Source organism: Salmo salar, chromosome ssa02, assembly GCF_905237065.1.
Source record: "Salmo salar chromosome ssa02, Ssal_v3.1, whole genome shotgun sequence".
Taxonomy (NCBI): domain Eukaryota; kingdom Metazoa; phylum Chordata; class Actinopteri; order Salmoniformes; family Salmonidae; genus Salmo; species Salmo salar.
The window spans coordinates 72,467,756-72,491,352 of NC_059443.1; the positions used below are offsets into that span (position 1 = coordinate 72,467,756).

The 23,597-nt window shown below is 44.5% G+C and overlaps 2 pseudogenes across 1 annotated transcript; one reads left to right on the forward strand and one right to left on the reverse strand.

Moving 5' to 3' along the window:
* Positions 1-599: 599 nt before the first annotated feature.
* Positions 600-17,647, reverse strand: LOC106591668 (very-long-chain enoyl-CoA reductase-like; annotated as a pseudogene).
* A 106-nt stretch (positions 17,648-17,753) lies between these two features.
* LOC123730950 (dnaJ homolog subfamily B member 1-like) lies at positions 17,754-23,281 on the forward strand (annotated as a pseudogene). Its single transcript, XR_006762436.1, has 4 exons — positions 17,754-18,962; positions 20,313-20,646; positions 20,778-21,047; positions 21,229-23,281. The product of XR_006762436.1 is annotated as a dnaJ homolog subfamily B member 1-like (transcript).
* The last annotated feature ends 316 nt before the right edge of the window (positions 23,282-23,597 follow it).

Sequence of the window (23,597 nt, forward strand, 5' to 3'; positions counted from 1 at the left end):
GAATCTGAATTTAGTTTCTCATTCCGTCCCCATCACAGGCTGGGATTAGACAGGCAGCCCAATTCTGATTTTCTCACTCATTTGTCAATCAGGTCTGAAAAGGATCTGTGATTGGTCAAAAGAACAATTTGTGGGGGGGGAAATAACAATTGGTCTGCCTGTAAATGCAGCCTTAGAGATGCATTCCATTTAGTGTTCTATTGTATCATATGGCCCCCATCTCCAGTGTGGTAACAGTGGTGTGTATTAGTCTCCAGTCTAGTAACAAGTCTATATCATCAAGACATGGTTTATCAACTGAATGACTTCTAATGAAAGTTCCAACAGAACGACCAAAAGTGTCTCATGGTTTACTTCCCATTTCTGATCAGAGACTTTGGTGTTGTTATACTTCCAAACGTTTGAGTAAAAAAGAAACTAAAGTAACCCAGAGCAGATAGGCCTACACCTTGTTACATCCCAAATGGCTCCCTAGCCCCTATGTAGTGCACTACTTTTGACCAGAGGGCCCTGTAGTGTACCATTTGAGACAGGCCAGACTGTCAGTCAGGTTATTAAAACAGCCAAAACACTAATAAGAAAAATAACAATAGCCAATCAAAAGTGGGTTAAGGAGCGTTGTTAGGCAGAAACTTCTGTGCGGGAAAGCATAGTATAAGACAGTCTCCTCAAAATGTTTGGGGGGGGTCAAGGGGGCAGGGTTCTCAGTCCAGTGTAGGTTTGGGATGGAGGGGGGTCTCCATTCTCCTCTAGAGGACGAAGGGGAGGATGGGCGAGCGAAGAGGAGGGTAGTCCCGGAACTCTTTCAGGTAGCTGCGGTGCTTCCCCTTGGCCCACACCGTCATCTGGATGAAGCCCACCGCCGTGAAGAAAGCCACCGGCAGACACTGAGTCATCAAGGTGAAGCCAAACCACGAGCCCAGCTACAGGAGAGGAGAGCTGGTGTTACACACACACACTTTTATATATGTCACACACACTAAAGGCAGCTATGGGCAGACTACATGGGAGAAAGAACGATGGTGTTACACACACGCATAATAATGTGGATGTTGATTGAGGCAGCCCCCCCCCCCTCCCCCCTCTGATTCAGAGGGGATGGGTCAAATGTGGAAGACATTTCAGTTGAATAACCGACCAGGTATCCAACCCTGAATTTCACTGCCAACTTCTGCCACTAGGTGGCCATGATCCTAACAACTACATTGAGAGACACATGTTACACACTTCCTCCTAACCAGCAGAGGGCAGCGTCACCCTGGACTAAATACAGGGTGAAGTTGCCCCTAGACGCTGATCTTTGCATTTTCCCCACTAATGGTTAAGGTTATGATTGGTGGAGGGGAAGCTGATAAGAGATCTGTGCCTAGGGGTCCAAGACTCACCTCATAGGTGTAGTTGGGACAGGAGACCAGCAGGAAGATCCAGGTGAAGGGGTTCTTAGTGGGGTAGGGGATCTTCCTGGTCTTAGATCCTGATGGAGACAGACGGAGGGAGAGAGAGATTCAGTTTGTTGTGGGCTGCTGTTTTGTAGCAGACAGAGAAAACAGTGTGTATGTTGAATTGATTGATGTGTTGTAATGTTTGCATATTCAATAGGAGTGTGTACCTGGTGGGCGGAGGTTCCGCAGGGCGATATGGATGGAGAAGTTACCAACCTGACAGAACTGAGAAGATCGCATCTACTAAATAACCATTTACTATGATATTGTTCTATTACTATAGTATACAGGATGAGTAGAGTGCATTATAGTAGAGTAGATTATAGAACAGTAGAGTCTTACCAGAAAGATGATTAGGGCAATCCTGACCTGCTGCTCACCATAGATTGCTGAAAAGACAAGGGTGGTTTATATAGTAACACACTCACTAGGTGGTGGTTAATATAGTAGCGTACTCACTAGGTGGTGTATAGAGAGAGTGGTTAATATAGTAGCGTACTCACTAGGTGGTGTATACAGAGGGTGGTTAATATAGTAGCGTACTCACTAGGTGGTGTATATAGAGGGTGGTTAATATAGTAGCGTACTCACTAGGTGGTGTATATAGAGGGTGGTTAATATAGTAGGGTACTCACTAGGTGGTGTATAGAGAGGGTGGTTAGTATAGTAGGGTATTCACTAGGGGGTGGTTAATATAGTTGCGTACTCACTAGGTGGTGTATACAGAGGGTGGTTAATATAGTAGCGTACTCACTAGGTGGTGTATATAGAGGGTGGTTAATATAGTAGGGTACTCACTAGGTGGTGTATAGAGAGGGTGGTTAGTATAGTAGGGTACTCACTAGGGGGTGGTTAATATAGTAGCGTACTCACTAGGTGGTGTATATAGAGGGTGGTTAACATAGTAGCGTACTCACTAGGTGGTGTATATAGAGGGTGGTTAATATCGTAGCATACTCACTAGGGGGTGGTTAATGTAGTAGCGTACTCACTAGGTGGTGTATACAGAGGGTGGTTGATATAGTAGCGTACTCACTAGGTGGTGTATATAGAGGGTGGTTAATATAGTAGCGTACTCACTAGGTGGTGTATATAGAGGGTGGTTAATATCGTAGCATACTCACTAGGGGGTGGTTAATGTAGTAGCGTACTCACTAGGTGGTGTATACAGAGGGTGGTTGATATAGTAGCGTACTCACTAGGTGTTGTATACAGAGGGTGGTTAATGTAGTAGCCTACTCACTAGGGGGTGGTTAATGTAGTAGCCTACTCACTAGGGGGTGGTTAATGTAGTAGCGTACTCACTAGGAGGTGGTTAATATAGTAGCGTACTCACTAGGGGGTGGTTAATATAGTAGCGTACTCACTAGGGGGTGGTTAATATAGTAGCGTACTCACTAGGGGGTGGTTAATATAGTAGCGTACTCACTAGGGGGTGGTTAATATAGTAGCGTACTCACTAGGGGGTGGTTAATATAGTAGCGTACTCACTAGGGGGTGGTTAATATAGTAGCATACTCACTAGGGGTGGTTAATATAGTAGCGTACTCACTAGGGGGTGGTTAATATAGTAGCGTACTCACTAGGTGGTGGTTAATATAGTAGCGTACTCACTAGGTGGTGGTTAATATAGTAGCGTACTCACTAGGTGGTGGTTAATATAGTAGCGTACTCACTAGGTGGTGTATATAGAGGGTGGTTAATATAGTAGGCCATCCAGGCAGCAAAGCCCCAGTAGTAGGTGCAGTTCTGGAACACAGGAAGACAGAACACACTGTATCACACACAAGCTTCATCCCAAATTGCACCCTATTCCCTATACAGTGCACTACCTTTTAACCAGGGCCCATTACCCTATCCACTATATAGTGCACTAATTTTGACCAGAGTCATATGGGCCCTGATCAAAAGTAGCGCATTACATAGGAAATAGGGAGCCAATTAGGATGCGGACCAGTGTCAGACGACCCCAGAATCTCTCAACAGGTTCAAAGGTCACCCTGGGTTGAAGAGACAGGCTAGGGTTCCCCAGATGAGGTATGTGTAAGGTGATATACCATCACGATGAGGTAAGAGGGCAACTAAGGCTGTGGTGTGTGTCAGTCAGAGAGAGAGAGAAAGAGGGAGAGAGTCAGTGTGTGTGTTATGAATGCATGTGTGTGTGTGTGTGTCACCTTGAAGATGTTGCGTAGCGGCATGGTCCCGTGGGAGAAGCGATGGACAAACAGGGTCTCCAGGAGTCTCTTCAGGTAGTGGAAGGAGTGACACATACAGGCTAGACTGGGATCACACACAAACTACATTACCCAACATGCACCAGGATACTCACCATAGAAACCAAAGACAATGGTTCTCTTTATTCCTGCCATTCGTAGTTCGATGAACTAGAGTTCAACTAGCAGACAAATATGATTCACATTAACGAGGCTCATTGCAGTTCCACTCAGATATACAGTCGTCTGACTACAGTCGTCTGCACGACCCAGTGTGTGTGTGTGTGAGAGACACTCACTGTACGACCCAGTGCTTGCTGGTGGTGAAGTCATATTTGGGGGGCGTAGATGAAGGGAACACGGAAGTAGAACATTAGGTAGAGGAGGAGAGGACCACCATACTCTGTCAGAAACACCTGAGAGACAATCAGAGACCTATTTCAATTGACTGATTTCCTTATGTCAACTGTAACTCAGTAAAATCTTTGAAATCTTTGCATTTATATATTTTTTGTTCAGAATAATATAGTCCAGCTACAGATCATTCATAATAAACCCTGTCGTGTCAGAGCTCCGGATCATTCATAATAAACCCTGTCGTGTCAGAGCTCCGGATCATTCATAATAAACCCTGTCGTGTCAGAGCTCCGGATCATTCATAATAAACCCTGTTATGTCAGAGCTCCGGATCATTCATTGGGGCGGCAGGGTAGCCTAGTGGTTAGAGCGTTGGGCTAGTAACCGGTTGAAAGTTCGAATCCCCGAGCTGACAAGGTACAAATCTGTCGTTCTGCCCCTGAACAAGGCAGTTAACCCACTGTTCCTAGGCTGTCATTGAAAATAAGAATTTCTTCTTAACTGACTTGCCTAGTTAAATAAAGGTAAAATAAAAAATAAATTAATAAACTCTTGTCTGCGCAGCAAAGGACAAAGCCATTTAAAAAAAAAAAAAAACTGTTGCTACGGTCATCATGAATAACTTACAAAACATAACTTTACTTTTCTCCCTCTCTCTAGTCTGGCCAGCTCTCCTTCTCCTCCTAGTGTCACACTGGTGTTTATGTGTTGTACTAACAGATGTCCAGCCAGCCAGTCAGTCAACCAGCCAGTCAGTCAACCAGCCAGTCAGTCAACCAGCCAGCCAGTCAACCAGCCAGCCAGTCAACCAGCCAGTCAGTCAACCAGCCAGCCAGTCAACCAGCCAGCCAGTCAACCAGCCAGTCAACCAGCCAGGATACATTTATCGCCCTCTATTTTCCACACCTGCTCCTGCCTAACCGACAGTCCCCCCTCCCTCCCCCACGTCTCTCCCTCCCCCACGTCTCTCCCTCCCCCACGTCTCTCCCTCCCCCAGTTAATGTGACAGGGGCATTAATAATGACTCTTAACAAAAACTAATTTTCACCAAGGTCAGGAGGAAACTAACAGACAAGTTAGTGAGCGCGTGCGTACGTGTGTGTGTGGTATGTGTGTGCCTGTGAGTACTCACGGTGACCCAGCTGATTTGAGCTCCCAGGTCTCGGAAGTAGAAGGTTGCCGTGGTTCCCACAGGAAGATGCTGCAGAACATCCTCATCCTTTAGAGACTTACCCTCTGATGGAGAGAGAGGAGAATTCTGATTAATAACAGCCCCACAAACAGGTTGCATGATCAATCCTTACCCTCTACCAGCCTGCTACCATCACTACTATACTATAGATATCAACACTGTCCTCTACCATCACTACTATACTATAGATATCACCACTGTCCTCTACCAGCCTGCTACCATCACTACTATACTATAGATATCAACACTGTCCTCTACCATCACTACTATACTATAGATAACAACACTGTCCTCTACCAGCCTGCTACCATCACTACTATACTATAGATATCAACACTGTCCTCTACCATCACTACTATACTATAGATATCAACACTGTCCTCTACCAGCCTGCTACCATCACTACTATACTATAGATATCAACACTGTCCTCTACCATCACTACTATACTATAGATAACAACACTGTCCTCTACCATCACTACTATACTATAGATATCAACACTGTCCTCTACCAGCCTGCTACCATCACTACTATACTATAGATATCAACACTGTCCTCTACCATCACTACTATACTATAGATATCAACACTGTCCTCTACCATCACTACTATACTATAGATATCAACACTGTCCTCTACCATCACTACTATACTATAGATATCAACACTGTCCTCTACCAGCCTGCTACCATCACTACTATACTATAGATATCAACACTGTCCTCTACCAGCCTGCTACCATCGCTACTATACTATAGATATCAACACTGTCCTCTACCATCACTACTATACTATAGATATCAACACTGTCCTCTACCATCACTACTATACTATAGATATCAACACTGTCCTCTACCATCACTACTATACTATAGATATCAACACTGTCCTCTACCAGCCTGCTACCATCACTACTATACTATAGATATCAACACTGTCCTCTACCAGCCTGCTACCATCACTACTATACTATAGATATCAACACTGTCCTCTACCAGCCTGCTACCATCACTACTATACTATAGATATCAACACTGTCCTCTACCATCACTACTATACTATAGATAACAACACTGTCCTCTACCATCACTACTATACTATAGATAACAACACTGTCCTCTACCATCACTACTATACTATAGATATCAACACTGTCCTCTACCATCACTACTATACTATAGATATCAACACTGTCCTCTACCATCACTACTATACTATAGATATCAACACTGTCCTCTACCAGCCTGCTACCATCACTACTATACTATAGATAACAACACTGTCCTCTCCCAGCCTGCTACCATCACTACTATACTATAGATATCAACACTGTCCTCTACCATCACTACTATACTATAGATATCAACACTGTCCTCTACCATCACTACTATACTATAGATATCACCACTGTCCTCTACCAGCCTGCTACCATCACTACTATACTATAGATATCAACACTGTCCTCTACCATCACTACTATACTATAGATAACAACACTGTCCTCTCCCCAGCCTGCTACCATCACTACTATACTATAGATATCAACACTGTCCTCTACCATCACTACTATACTATAGATATCAACACTGTCCTCTACCATCACTACTATACTATAGATATCAACACTGTCCTCTACCAGCCTGCTACCATCACTACTATACTATAGATAACAACACTGTCCTCTCCCAGCCTGCTACCATCACTACTATACTATAGATATCAACACTGTCCTCTACCATCACTACTATACTATAGATATCAACACTGTCCTCTACCATCACTACTATACTATAGATATCACCACTGTCCTCTACCAGCCTGCTACCATCACTACTATACTATAGATATCAACACTGTCCTCTACCATCACTACTATACTATAGATAACAACACTGTCCTCTCCCAGCCTGCTACCATCACTACTATACTATAGATATCAACACTGTCCTCTACCATCACTACTATACTATAGATATCAACACTGTCCTCTACCAGCCTGCTACCATCACTACTATACTATAGATAACAACACTGTCCTCTACCAGCCTGCTACCATCACTACTATACTATAGATATCAACACTGTCCTCTACCATCACTACTATACTATAGATATCAACACTGTCCTCTACCATCACTACTATACTATAGATAACAACACTGTCCTCTACCAGCCTGCTACCATCACTACTATACTATAGATATCAACACTGTCCTCTACCAGCCTGCTACCATCACTACTATACTATAGATATCAACACTGTCCTCTACCATCACTACTATACTATAGATATCAACACTGTCCTCTACCATCACTACTATACTATAGATATCAACACTGTCCTCTACCATCACTACTATACTATAGATAACAACACTGTCCTCTACCAGCCTGCTACCATCACTACTATACTATAGATAACAACACTGTCCTCTACCAGCCTGCTACCATCGCTACTATACTATAGATATCAACACTGTCCTCTACCATCACTACTATACTATAGATATCAACACTGTCCTCTACCATCACTACTATACTATAGATAACAACACTGTCCTCTACCAGCCTGCTACCATCGCTACTATACTATAGATATCAACACTGTCCTCTACCAGCCTGCTACCATCACTACTATACTATAGATAACAACACTGTCCTCTACCATCACTACTATACTATAGATATCAACACTGTCCTCTACCATCACTACTATACTATAGATATCAACACTGTCCTCTACCATCACTACTATACTATAGATATCAACACTGTCCTCTACCATCACTACTATACTATAGATAACAACACTGTCCTCTACCAGCCTGCTACCATCACTACTATACTATAGATATCAACACTGTCCTCTACCATCACTACTATACTATAGATAACAACACTGTCCTCTACCAGCCTGCTACCATCACTACTATACTATAGATATCAACACTGTCCTCTACCATCACTACTATACTATAGATATCAACACTGTCCTCTACCAGCCTGCTACCATCACTACTATACTATAGATATCAACACTGTCCTCTACCAGCCTGCTACCATCACTACTATACTATAGATAACAACACTGTCCTCTACCATCACTACTATACTATAGATATCAACACTGTCCTCTACCATCACTACTATACTATAGATATCAACACTGTCCTCTACCATCACTACTATACTATAGATATCAACACTGTCCTCTACCATCACTACTATACTATAGATAACAACACTGTCCTCTACCAGCCTGCTACCATCACTACTATACTATAGATATCAACACTGTCCTCTACCATCACTACTATACTATAGATAACAACACTGTCCTCTACCAGCCTGCTACCATCACTACTATACTATAGATATCAACACTGTCCTCTACCATCACTACTATACTATAGATATCAACACTGTCCTCTACCAGCCTGCTACCATCACTACTATACTATAGATATCAACACTGTCCTCTACCAGCCTGCTACCATCACTACTATACTATAGATATCAACACGGTCTTCATACAGACTGAACATCAGAAGACTGGTTTGGAGATAGACTTACTTGGGTCTAGGCGGATGGACTGTCTGGCTGCGTACCATTGAGGATCTGAGTCAGATGGACAAGGGAGACCAGACAGAAAGAAGACAGACAAGGGGGGGGGGGTCAACTCTTTAGCTTTATTTAATTTAAATACTGTATATTGAAGTGAATTTAATTGTTGTAGCATGCGCTGCTGTGTAATGTAAATCTGAGGTCGTACTCACGGCTTTTGTGGAACATACACTTGATCTCCCCAATAGTGGCATTTGGCTCAACCTGCAAATCAAGAGAGATGAGTGGGACACACACACACACACACCCCCCTCCTCTCATTGCCCTTTCATGTGATTACAAGTAAATTTAGCTCTAGCTCTGGCCACACCCCCTGGGTACTGGGTATCAAACAGCTGGTATTAATCACCATACACATAAATATAAACAGACACATACAGCGCCAAAACACACACAGTCAAAGCCACACCGCAACAACAATCCCACAAAGACAAACTGACAAATGAAGCACACACAAAACCATGGACACACACACACACACACAACCATTTAACAGCGGCCACTCCCAGATTGAAGCCAAGTCTGGAGGTTTAGGGGCTTGTGCTGAACCCTGTTCCCCCAGCCAGACTGCCTCATCCTGGGGGCTTAGCCCTCACATACCCCCCTAACTCCAGTCAGCAGGGACTGGATGGTTCTGCCCAGCCATGGCCCACTATTAAAATCGCCAGGCAGAGGAACAACGGACCAGAACCAACCTTTCCTAAATGATAGGTAAGTCATGGTTAGTCCTTACTGGCTAGTTGATAAGGACTAGGTGTGTGTACAAAGACTGTATTGAAGGTGGGTCACAACAGTCAAACTGAACGGTTCTGAACACTGGACTCCCCACTAGGCTACTCCATTCTTTTTGGCATCCTGACAACAGTCAGACATTATTCTACTACTGTATTTGTCTGTGACGTCACAGAGGTCTTCCCTCAGACATTCTATTCTCTTTATGACATCACCGAGTTCCTCTCCAGACATTCTAGTCTACTTATGACATCACAGGCCTTCCCCAGATATTCTACTCTCTCATGACATCACAGATATTATATTTATGGCATTGCAGGTCTCCCCAAGATATTCTAGTGTCTTCATGACATCAGAGGTCTTTCCCAGAGATTCTACTCTTTATAAAATCACAAAAAAGGATTCTCCAGACATTTAATCTTTATGACATCAGAGGTAAGGTCTTCAAAAGATTATAGTCTACTTGTGACATCACAGGTCTCTCCCAGACATTCTAGTCTCTTTATGACTTCACCCCAGACATTCCAAATAATTTACTTGACAACATTAGATTAGAATAACTTTATTCAACTCCACCAATATAAAATTCCAATATCCAAATCAAATCCTCACTCCCACATCAAAGCCCTACTTCAGGAATCTCTATTTTTCAGGGGGTCGCAGTCTAAAGTGGGGGATGACATGGCCATGGAAACTGTGTTAAGCTGAGAACAGGTCTCAGAGCAGTGGTAATCCTGCGAGGACGTGACCTGATACCTTGCAGCTCCTGTACGCCCTACTAATATCACACTAACACCATACAGAACCTAATACAGTGCTATTAAAACTATAACACCATGCTAAACCTAGCTAGGTGTTACACCTGTCATTTAACCATCAGTCTATAACACCATGCTAAACCTAGCTAGGTGTTACACCTGTCATTTAACCATCAGTCTATAACACCATGCTAAACCTAGCTAGGTGTTACACCTGTCATTTAACCATCAGTCTATAACACCATGCTAAACCTAGCTAGGTGTTACACCTGTCATTTAACCATCAGTCTATAACACCATGCTAAACCTAGCTAGGTGTTACACCTGTCATTTAACCATCAGTCTATAACACCATGCTAAACCTAGCTAGGTGTTACACCTGTCATTTAACCATCAGTCTATAACACCATGCTAAACCTAGCTAGGTTTTACACCTCTCATTTAACCATCAGTCTATAACACCATGATAATAGAGAGGAGTTTTAACCTCTAAGCCATAAGTGATAGTTCACTACAGTCCTAGGTAGTACTGACCACTATGGGCCGTTCTGGCTCAGACAAGGCTTAAAACCTGATATGGATAGGGGGCAGTACTTTCACGGCCGGATGAAAAAACGTACCCGATTTAAGCTGGTTACTACTCTTGCCCAGAAACGAGAATATGCATATTATTAGTATTTGGATAGAAAACACTGAAGTTTCTAAAACTGTTTGAATGGTGTCTGTGAGTATAACAGAACTCATATGGCAGGCAAAAACCTGAGAAAAAGTCAACCAGGAAGTGGAGGATCTGAGAATTGTAGTTCTTTCTAGTCCCTTTCGAAACTACAGTATCTGTGCTGTTACGTTGCACTTTCTAAGGCTTCCATTGGCTGTCTAAAGCCTTCGGAAAGTGGTTTGAGCCTTCTCCTGTCACTGGGCAGAGTATAGGAGGTCAGTTACTGAGTGGTCTGCCTGGCAACAAAGGGATTGGATATGCGCGTTCCCGCGACCACGCTGTTTTTTTATTTTAAAATCTGACACAGCGGTTGCATAAAGGAGTTCTGTATCTATAATTCTTAAAATAATTATGTATTTTGTCAACGTTTATGATGAGTATTTTTGTAAATTCACCGGAAGTTGTTGGTGGGAATACATTTTCTGAACATCACGCGCCAATGTAAAAAGCTGTTTTTGGATATAAATATGAACTTAATTGAACAAAACATACATGTATTGTGTAACATAATGTCCTAGGAGTGTCATCTGATGAAGATCAAAGGTTAGTGCTTCATTTAGCTGTGTTTTGGGTTTTATTGACATATATGCTTGCTTGGAAAATGGCTGTGTGGTTATTTTGGTCTATGTACTCTCCTGACATAATCTAATGTTTTGCTTTCGCTGTAAAGCCTTTTTGAAATCGGACAATGTGGTTGGATTAAGGAGAAGTGTATCTTTCAAAAAATGGTGTAAAATAGTCGTATGTTTGAGAAATGGAAATTATTGGATTTTTGAGGTTTTCGTATTTCGCGCCACGCTGTTCCATTGGATATTGGCTAGGCGTTCCGCTAGCGGAACGTCTGTCCTCAACAGGTAACTACTTCAGGTTGTACCTGGAGCTTCACAGCACTATACTGACTGACTGGGCTCAAACAGACAGACAGCACTTCTGACCTGAGTACAGTGGAGTGTCCTACATTCGACTAATAGTGCAACAGGTGCAGGCTAGATAGGACTATTTAACACACACACACACACACACACACACACACACACACACACACACACACACACACACACAGAGATAGACGTACACACACAGATAGACGTGTCCCCCCACACACACACACCAGTATTTGTGAAGCCGTCTTACCTTGTCCAGGAAGCAGAGTTTGTCCTTGGTCTTGGCATCCAGAATCTCCACCTCAAAGAAAACCACAGCTTTCTTAGCCTTCTTAGCTTTGGGCCGTTTAACGAGGGGTGCTGGCACCCCTGGGACACTCCCCGGACCAGCCTTTTTGTGGGTAGCCCCCTCTAGTACTATGGTATCCATATCCACACTCCTCCACCACTAGCCTCTCTATTTAATCCCTTTGTCTGGAAAAATACCTTTTTCTTAATTCCCTCAGTTTGAGCGAAGAGAGGGGCGCCTGGTTTCAGCTGTGGAAATAAATCTCTCTCCCCCTCGTTCGCTCCGTCGTTTTTCCTCCCACCCCTCCCTCTCTTCATCCTTTCTATCATTCGGTCACCCCCCCCCTTCTCATTCCTTCTTTCCTGGCACGCTGGCTGCTTTATTTAACCCCACCCCCACACAGCCCTGCTCCCCTGTGAAGTCATTTACAGCAGGGAGCAAAGTTTAAAGAACAGTAAGGAAAGTTGATGCATTCCTGTGTTGAGTTGATTTTGAACCCCCCCCCACTATGATACCCGAGCACCCCCTCCCCAGTCTAGAAGGAAGTATGTGTTGTCAGTCCCCCCTCACAGCTAAATAAAAAGCTCTGTGTAAGCAACCTTCTCCCTACCTACCTCCACACCTCCCCCCCTCCCCCTCCCACACACACACACACGCACACACACACAGTAGGGTGATAATACTCCAGAGACTCATGGCTTAGTTAGGAGAATTCCCCTCCGTTCAACCACCCCCCTCTCCAATACTGTCCGGAACCAACACCCTATACCCTTAAGTTCCTAGATATGTCGGTCCAATATCAATTTACTATGTTAACAATCACGCCAAGACCTCAAATGTATACCAAACAAAAACCATTGATTTCAAAGATAAACCATAGAACTCTATGCACAAGGACTACTTTTAAAAATGTCAGAACATTTTACAAAAACACCTTCACAGGAAGAAATGTGCAGATACAGTGTTTGGTAACAGAATAAAACTGAGGGAGATTTTACTCCAATTCTGTTACCCAACTTTGCATATGTACAGTTTTTCTAGCAAATACCTATTTACTGTGTCAATTATTCAAAGTAGTCCTTGTGCATACAGTGCCTTGCGAAAGTATTCATCCCCCTTGGCATTTTTCCTATTTTGTTGCCTTACAACCTGGAATTAAAATAGATTACTTTTTTTTGGGGGGGGGGGGGTTATCATTTGATTTACATAACATGCCTACCACTTTGAAGATGCAAAATATTTTTTGTGAAACAAACAACAAATAACACCAAAAAAAAATAGAAACTTGAGCATGCATAACTATTCACCCCCCCCAAAGTCAATACTTTGTAAAGCCACCTTTTGAAGCAATTAGAGCTGCAAGTCTCTTGGGATATGTCTCTATAAGCTTGGCACATCTAACCACTGGGATTTTTGCCCATTCTTCAAGGCAAAACTGCTCCAGCTCCTTCAAGTTGGATCGGTTCCGCTGGTGTACAGCAATCTTTAAGTCATACCACCGATTCTCAATTGGATTGAGGTCTGGGCTTTGACTAGGCCATTACAAGGCATTTAAATGTTTCCCCTTAAACCACTCAAGTGTTGCTTTAGTAGTACACTTAAGGTCATTGTCCTGCTGGAACGTGAACCTCCGTCCCAGTCTCAAATCTCTGGAAGACAAACAGGTTTTCCTCAAAAATGTCCCTGTATTCAGGGCCATCCATCATTCCTTCAATACTGACCAGTTTCCCCAGTCCCTGCTGATGGAAAAACATCCCCACAGCATGATGCTGCCACCAACATGCTTCACTGTGGGGATGGTGTTCTCGGGGTGACAAGAGGTGTTGGGTTTGTGCCAGACATAGCGTTTTCCTTGATGGCCAAAAAGCTCAATTTTAGTTTCATCCGACCAGAGTACCTTCTTCCATATGTTTGGGGAGTCTCCCACATGCCTTTTGGGGAACGCCAAATGTGTTTGCTTATTTGATGAATACATATGCACGCACCACTTTCCTTCTTTTTTTTTTAAACAAGTTATTTTTTTTATTTCACTTCACCAATTTGGAATATTTTGTGTATGTCCATTACATGAAATCCAAATAAAAATCTATTTAAATTACAGGTTGTAATGCAACAAAATAGGAAAAATGCCAAGGGGGGTGAATACTTTTGCAAGGCTCTGTAGAGTTGTATAGTTTTCTGCACTGTGAAATCAATGGTTTTTGTTTGATATACATTTTAAAGTGAAAACTCTGAGTCTACGCAATCCCATTACTGTAGAACTGCCCATAAAATGATGCTTTGTAGTCCACACACACACACACACACACACACACACACACACAGCAAGCCAGACATGGCTAGGATTTCTCTAGCTATTTAACCCCCCCCATTCCATCCGCTCTACCCCCTGTCTATATAAAGACCCCCTGGGATACCAGCCTTTCCTTGTGCTGGGGGTCTAAAGTAGTATGGGATAGACAACTGTCATAGCTGGGGCAGTGTTAGGGTAGGGCTGGGGCAGTGTTAGGGTGGGGGAAGTGTTAGGGTAGGGGCAGTGTTAGGGTAGGGGCAGTGTTAGGGTAGGGGCAGTGTTAGGGTAGGGGCAGTGTTAGGGTGGGGGCAGTGTTAGGGTAGGGCTGGGGCGGTGTTAGGGTGGGGCAGGGGCGGCGTTAGGGTGGGGCAGGGGCGGTGTTAGGGTGGGGTTAGGGCGGTGTTAGGGTAGGGCGGTGTTAGGGTAGGGCAGTATTAGGGTAGGGCAGGGCAGTGTTAGGGTAGGGCTGGGGCGGTATTAGGGTAGGGCGGTGTTAGGGTAGGGCGGTGTTAGGGTAGGGCGGTGTTAGGGTAGGGCGGTGTTAGGGTAGGGCGGTGTTAGGGTAGGGATGGGGTAAAACGTGGAGCTCTAGAGTAAGACAGCATTGGACCTAGCTAAATTCAAGACTCGGGTAGTAGTGCAAGTTGGAGTAGTGCTGTGCTGCCATGATTGAGTGTGGGAAAGAGAGGGATTCGTAGAACACTCCAGCTCATTATAGTGCACTAATAGGTTCTCTCTCTCTACAGGTTGACAGATGGTGTATCTCCAGTCTACTGGACTCGGGCTCCTGGCATCTCCACACCAGCCTTCTCACTTACACACAGGTCAGTGTTAATGATTGATATTATTTACTGGTTGTTTAAGCACAGAAATGCACTGTGAGCTTAGCACAACGTTCTCTATGGACAGACCTGATGCTGATGTAGTGGACTAGCAACTGATCTACAGTCAGGTATATTCTACCACCCGAATGGTTCATATTAGCATTGTGCGTATGGTAATCTGATCCTAGATCTGTGGTATGGTGGAATGAGTGTCCATCTTCCCCAATGTGTGTTGTCAGTGCAGCGAGGCAGCAGGTGTCATGCCTAGGTCTACATTTACTATTACAGTGCTTTGGCTCCACCTTGTGGATATGTGTTATAACTACATCAGCAGTGATTTTGTGTTGTGATAAATGTATTCATTGAAGATCATTTGGATTCAAGATGGATGCAGACAGTAATCTTGTTGATTGTTAGCAATCGTTCCCTGATGGCCAATGATGCATTGATACAGGCCCAACATTTATCCTATAGTCAAATGCACATCTTACCAGTGGAATAACATGTTTATATTGGGCTTACTGGGCTCACAGTTGAGTACTGCAGACTAATCTTGATATTACTGTAGCCTGCTTGTATGTTAGCTAACTACGGCCTCCAAGGGTTCTGGACCTTTCTGGCAGAACACTAGGTTACATTGTAGCAGGCTAGCGGGTTCCAGCACCTCTCAAGCTGTTCTGTCCCCTCATTTACTACATTAGAAAGAGAGAACGTTCTTGGAATGAGAACCTCCCAGTGCATATAGGTATCAGACAGACCTGGGTTGAAGTACTATTCGAAATGATTTTGAAATACATTATTTGCTTGATTGAGCTTGCCTGGCTTTAACAGACCAATGGAATAGTCCAATAGCTGCAACAGATGCCCATCTACAAATCTAGACAGGCTAGAGAGCAAACTCTCAAAGTATTGGAACGAGTTCAAATATTATTTGAACCCAGGTCTGGTATGACAGGAGGAGACATGGGGGGGGAACACTGGTCTGGGCACTTCTAACTCTACACAACTCCCCAAACTGGCTCCTTCACATCCTGTCGATTGGGTTCGGTCGGCACACCTGCTGTAGTGTCAGTCCTGGTAGCCATGACAACACCTGCTGTAGTTAGCTAGCCTGCAGTCTAGAAAGCGGTTTTAAAATCTGACTGTAGGAGGATTAACTCCCCTCTAGACACTGATCTAAGATCAGTTAGTATGTGATTACCCCCAAATGGCTAGTGGGGGTTAATCTGGTCCTAGATCTGTGTGTATAGTGTCTGAGAGAGCCACAAGGACAGCTCATGTAGAGGTAAATGTCTATGGGTCTGTCTGCCTATACAGCCATGAGAGTGAAGGTGGTCATGTGTTTCAGAGGACATAGCGACTACCATTATTGCCTGTTTGCTATGCATTTAACATAAAGTCGCCTGTGGGCTTTGATTTGATTAAATATACCTCCTTGCATGCAGCCTTTCTTACTTACTATATTAACTTTGTCTCGTATTTGTGATCGAAAAACCTAAGTTGACGAGGCTATGTGCAACAGGACTTTAGATTTAAGCTAGGCCTAGTTGTGTCATCACTTTACTCTCCTACATGCAGATCACCAATGTCAGTCAGTCTGATCTGAGACGCAGTGGCCTCGATGTCCATGCAGTAAAGTAGTGTAACGGTCAACATTTCTACCCAAGAGGCTACATTATTTTACGACACAACAGTCCCCACAAGGTTAGATTTGATGCGCACTTGACTGTTCACCTGCAATGATAGTCTAGCTGCCCTGCAATGAAGCAACAATCCCGAGATAAGAAGTCTGCAGCGTTCCAATCCACCAGCGGTGGCGTAGCCTAGTTTACGCATTGTGAGAAAAGAACGACTGGTAAATAGAAAATAAACTAGTAACCTATCGGTTTGGTTGGTTGGACTGCTGTTTATTGTGAATGTAGAAGTGATAGGCTACGTCCATGATATGTGAATTTCAGGCAAGTAGACCACAACTTCGACAAGAGAGAGTCCACAAGCACACCACACGGGCTGGAGACTGACATCCCGGGTGAGCTCGTCTCTGTTCTCCAGCGTGTCCTAACCATCCTAAATCTGACCGTTGGGAAACGAACGGACAATCTTACAACACCGGTATGAAACAGTTAGAAATGTAATGTACAGAATCCCGATTAAAGGTTTAGAGTTACAGCGGATACTATCTTACCTCGTAATGCTTCATCTTGGCAGTTTGTGTTCGCTCTCATCCAAGGTGAGCGACGGGTCGTGTCTTCCAATCAGAGCAAGAGGAAGCAGTGATGGCGTTGAGGTCCCCAATTGGTCCAGTGGCTGGGAAGTCCAATGGTTACCTCTTTAATATCACGTCCAATCAATGTGTCGGAAAGCTAAGTAGATATGCCTTACTTCCCGTACTGTAGCCAATGGGGGAGTAGATTCCCACAATGGAGTGATCCGTTGGGACAAATGGAGATGCGGGGTAAATTGTATTAGCGGGTGATTATTTTTAGTAAATCTTATGTTATCAACACCAGGGCAAGCTATACTGACTTTACAGATCAGCAATTTTAGTTCGTCGATTACTGGCTGTTATATTGGGCATAATGTGCCAGCGGTGGTTTTCAAAAGCAGCAAGGCTGTTTGCCAAGGACAGACCTAGACCTGTTTGTGGGTATTTGACCAAGAGGCTAGTAAAGTTGAAATAACGTCATAATTTAAATTGAGAAAGGACGGGGCTCAACCTAACCCATAGTACCTATAAACCTGAAGTATAGCGAGGACTAAACCTATAGTTCCAACAAAAGCGACAGACAAACCACATTATGAGGGAATCAGTTTTGCTCAGGGGATCCATAAAGCTTTTCCGACAGACACATTGTGATACCTTTTGTTCACTAACACGATTCTTAGTACCTTTCATACATCCAGTGAGTCAACACTGGATCTGCCACCCCACACACACACACACACACACACACACACACACAAGGTGAGATTTCTGCAAGGAAGACGTGGATGAGTTTCGGCTAGACTACAGAGGCGTGTCCTGTCGAACTTTGAAACTCAGTGACGCTCCAGTAGGCGTGATCGGTCCCAGGAACCTTCGTCCGACAGGAGCTGAGCTGCGTTCAGACTCTTCCTGATTCTACTAGAAAATTCTCGAACTTTCTGCGCGGGTATAAACTAGAATGGGTCCCAAGCGGAGTGTCGAGTTGAGCTGACAAAACAGTAGCGTTCTTCAACAGTATGTGTGCAGGTCAGGTTTTCATACGTTTATTTACCATTCCACAGATAGACTGCCTGCAAGCGGACCAGCGCATTTAAAGAGAACAACCCGTCTACCTTGTGTGCATTTGATTGACAGTCAGCACAGGCTCAATCAAGGGAACTTTAAACTATTTCTCGCAGCTATTCGGAATAAACACACCTACAGCTAAATGGTCAAAATGGGTAAAGACTACTATAGTGTCCTGGGAATACAGAAAGGAGCGACGGAGGACGAGATCAAGAAGGCTTATCGTAAGCAGGCTCTGCGTTACCACCCGGATAAAAACAAGTCTCCCAAAGCCGAGGACAAGTTTAAAGAAATAGCTGAAGCTTATGACGTTCTGAGCGACCCAAAGAAAAAGGACATTTACGACCGATTCGGCGAAGAAGGTACGTGTTCTATTTACCAGACGCAACACGTTATTATTAAAAGTGATGAATAAATACACTTTGTTTTCCAAAGTGCTTTAGTTAGGTAGGCCTATCGGAAACGATTTCAAAACTGCGATTATAAAGATGTAAAGCTGAGTCATTGTCGCTGGATATTTTGATGAGTATTAAGGCGAAAGGCATTTCAAGATCTCGCTCAAGAACTGCCTCTTTCCTCTGATAATCTACTCTTCTTCATCGGTGCTGAAATCGTTCTTGAATTTCTAGTGTTCTAACGCTTTGGGCCACAGAAGATCCTAAAACAAACGCTATATGCTTATAACAAGCCAAGCAATACCTCATAAGCCTACCCTCCTTGGCCTGTGTGAGCAATAGTTTATAAGCCTATGTGAGATATATTTTATAACTAGAAAGGGCAAGACACAGCAGGCTTGTTGCGTCTATCCGTTTTTTTTTCCTTCTCCATTCTTATGATTGTGCTGCAAGGGATTCGCGAGTTCCAACAAGAGTCCCTTGCAGCACAATCATAAGAATGGATAGGGAAAAACGGATAGATACAATAACACTGCTGATTGGCTGCACGCCGAGGGAGAGGTGCGCGCCCACTGCTGGAAGGTTCTGGCGCTGACGTCACAGCGGGGCGGAGAGTTTGACTTTGACAGGCTAGCCTGTCAGCAAGCTTCTCAAACGACAGATGGTGTCGTTGTGTATTCCTGGTACCGACAGTAGCCCGAGGTTACAACGGTGCTGCTGCGTTCTTATCAGTTGTCTTTAAGGACCAGGCTAGATAACTCAACGGTCAAGCTGCATTATTCCGTGTATAGCAACAGACACTAGACCACAGGAGAATGGTGGCACCTTAATTGGGGAGGACAGGGCTCATGGTAATGACTGGAGCGGAAGTGGTGGAATGGTATCAAATACATACAATGCCGTTCCATTTGCTCTGTTCTGGCCATTATTATGAGCCGTCCTCCCCTCAGCAGCCTCCCTTCTATCCCTACACACAGAGCCGTCCTCCCCTCAGCAGCCTCCCTTCTATCCCTACACACAGAGCCGTCCTCCCCTCAGCAGCCTCCCTTCTATCCCTACACACAGAGCCGTCCTCCCCTCAGCAGCCTCCCTTCTATCCCTACACACAGAGCCGTCCTCCCCTCAGCAGCCTCCCTTCTAGCCCTACACACAGAGCCGTCCTGCCTTCATCAGCCTCCCTTCTAGCCCTACACACAGACACATTGTTTCCCCACCCATGGGTGCCACTGCACATAGGAAATGTTTACACAACTTCTATTGAAAGAAGTCTGGACCAGAGCCACAAATGTTTATTTCTCTCTCTCTCTCTCTCTCCAGGGTTGAAGGGAGGAGGCCCTTCAGGAGGAGGGGGTGCTCCCGGGGGCCCTAGTTTCAGCTACTCCTTCCAAGGCGACCCCCACGCCATCTTCGCCGAGTTCTTCGGGGGCCGGAGCCCCTTCGACCAGTTCTTCCCCGAAACGGCGGGGGGCCCAGATGGGGACAACATGGACACTGACGATCCCTTCGCCCGTTTCGGGATGGGGGGCGGCGGCATGGGGGGGGGTTCCCCGTTCCTTCAGCACAGGGATGGGGGAGGGGGGATGGGGGCCAGATGGTTGAGAAGCACCAGGACCCACCCGTGCTCCACGACCTCAGGGTGACCTTAGAGGAGGTTGGTTGGTTGACTTATTTTATTTGACAATTCAAAGTATCCATGTACACGCAGCACATCATACAATTTAAAAAGTTGTCTAGGATAATAAAGTCGATGCCTCATTCCCATTGTGGTGTTTTTTTTTAAAGGTGCTCTCAGGCTGCACTAAGAGAATGAAGATATCCCACAAGCGGCTGAACGCAGACAGACGCACCACCCGGATGGAGGACAAGATCCTGGTGGTGGAGATAAAGAAGGGATGGAAGGAGGGGACGAAGGTCACCTTCCCTAAAGAGGGGGACGAGACGCCGACTAACATCCCGGCAGACGTGGTGTTCGTGGTCAAGGATAAGCCACACCCGCTGTTCCGGCGAGACGGCTCTGACATCGTTTACCCCGCCAAGGTCTCCCTCAGAGAGGTAAGGCAGAATGATCTGAACTTTAACTAAACTAAATATACTCTGTTTTTACATGTTGCTCTCCGAATGCTTGCTAAAACAAATTGATAGTACTCAGAATGATAATAATTATTGAACGTACAGACAACGGTTTGTATGTAGACTAGAGCGATGAAGCGTAACCTCTCTCTCTCTCCTTCAGGCGCTGTGCGGCTGCACGGTCATCGCCCCCACGTTGGACGGCAGGACAGTAACCGTGACGACAGGGGACGTGGTGCGTCCGGGGATGAAACGACGCATCACGGGGGAGGGGCTTCCTCTGTCCAAGAGGCCCGATCGCCGCGGTGACCTGCTGGTGGAGTACGAGGTGGTGTTTCCGGAGAGACTGAGTCAGAGTGCCAAGGAGACCATCGCACAGGTTCTTCCACCCTAGTCCTGATAGCTATAAACTATGAACTTCTTAAGGACAAAACGGACGGCGCCGACGAACAGTGAAAAGCAACAGGTGGCTGTCCTCCCTATCGCCTCTGACCGAAGAACGTCCACCGCCCTCATTTTCTGTTCATTTCCAGACCATTCTGCGTGTTGAATCGCCATCGTTCGTCGACACCCATCAGGAGACCTACTGCGCACGGCCAACTTTCGTCACGGTGTCTCTTGTCCTTTAGTTGAGGACACTGCCACTTTGGACCTCGTGAGTCCACTTCAGAACCACTAGTGAACTGAGGGAAAACCTGCAACCCGTATTCAAAAAGCATCTTAGAGTAGGCGTGCTGATCTAGGATCAGTGTAGCCTTTTAGATAATCATACATGTGACTACATGGACAGAGGGCACCTGATCCCAGATCAGCACTCCTGCACTGTAGAACCAGAGACCATCAAATACATGTTGTTTTAGCTTCCTTTAGTATAAGCCTCTTTTTAGCTCTACTTCCCTACTGGTGAATGTTGCCATGTACAGGCTAGAGCCATTGGCTTGTTAGCAGTGGTTTCCAAACCTTTCCTCTGGGACCCCCAGACATTTAACACAACTTTGTTGTAGCCCTGAACTAGCTCACCTGGTTCACCTAGTCAAGGGCTTGATGATTAGTTGATATGAGAGTGATATTGGGGTGAGAATGAATGGATTCTATTTGACTCCCTCTCCAAGACATTTACTGCCAGAGAGACTGTTGGAGTAAGAGGTCACCTGATTCACCAAGTCAAGGGCTTGATGCTTAGTTGACTAATGTAATCAGGTGTTCTAGCTCTTGAATAGATGAAATCCATTTGTCTGTGGGTCCCCCAGGAGAGGTTTGAAAACTCCTGTTTTGGGGGATTAGATTTGTATCTCTTGGTGGCATTTCTTTACAGATGGCATCTCTTCACGTACCTATTCTAGGGGTTTAGGGATCATGGGTGGGTTTCATGGTTTTGGATTCTGATCAAATCAATAGAAAGTATTGCCACTGATCAATACTCATAGTCTGATAATACCCATAGTCATTCGTTCAGAACAGAAACAATGCTGTTTGAATGCATAGAAATATAATCTATAGAACGGACCTTCCCGTTCAAGTCAATGCTGAATCTATTCCTATGCTTGAATGGTCTTTACTTTTCCAGGATGCCTACAATAACAGGGTGGAGGGAAGTGTGAGTGAGAGGTGTGTGTTTCAGCTAGTGTGTATGAGTTAGCTAACTAGGTTAACTTTTTGTACAGAAATGGTTGGAATGTATGACTTGCGTAGGATCTGGGCTTTGTATGGTGCCGCTGTTGGATTGTGTACTATCACGAGATGGGATGTTAGCACAGTAACCATGGGAGATATAGGCTTTCATGTTATACCCATAGCATTCCTCTTTACTCAATAGTATACACAACATGTATTGTTGCTACCTGTTGTTGATGCAGCAAGTGAGAACTGTCCAAAAACCGACATAAAGCTATGTTTATTGAGCAAAGAATATCAACTTTTGTTTTGAAATGATCTATGCATTTAAATGAAAGATCCCTCACCTCAATATAGAGGCCATTATTTCTCCCTCACAACAGGAAGTAGTTTTATATTTAAATCATGTAGTTTATATTTAAGGAATACCGTTAAGAATACGTTAACCCTGGACAGAATCTTCTGCAACCAGACTTAGAATTTCTTAGTTTACTATACATTTGCCATGTATGTATTATATTTCTGGACAGTTTTCTATACACAGAATGTATTTTCTACGTGAATAACGTTCATAGGTAAATAAAGTGTGTTTTCTAGATAAACGCATCCTTGTTTGTCTTTCTAGAAAGATGTCATGAACGTGTTATAACAGTGTGATCTGGTATGAAGACGTCTCTCGGCTTGAGACGCGCTGGGGCCTCTTCGCAGCTTGTGTCTGTGTATGCTGATGACTCAACATTATACACGTCAGCTACCACAGCAAGTGAAATAAAGTTGAGGAGACTAAACTGCTTGGAGTAACCCTGTATTGTAAACTGTCATGGTCAAAACATATTGTTATGTCCAGTCGTGTGGTCAGGTGCCACAAAAAAGTCTTAGGAAAATTACAATTGTCCCAGAATAGGGCAGCACGGCGTT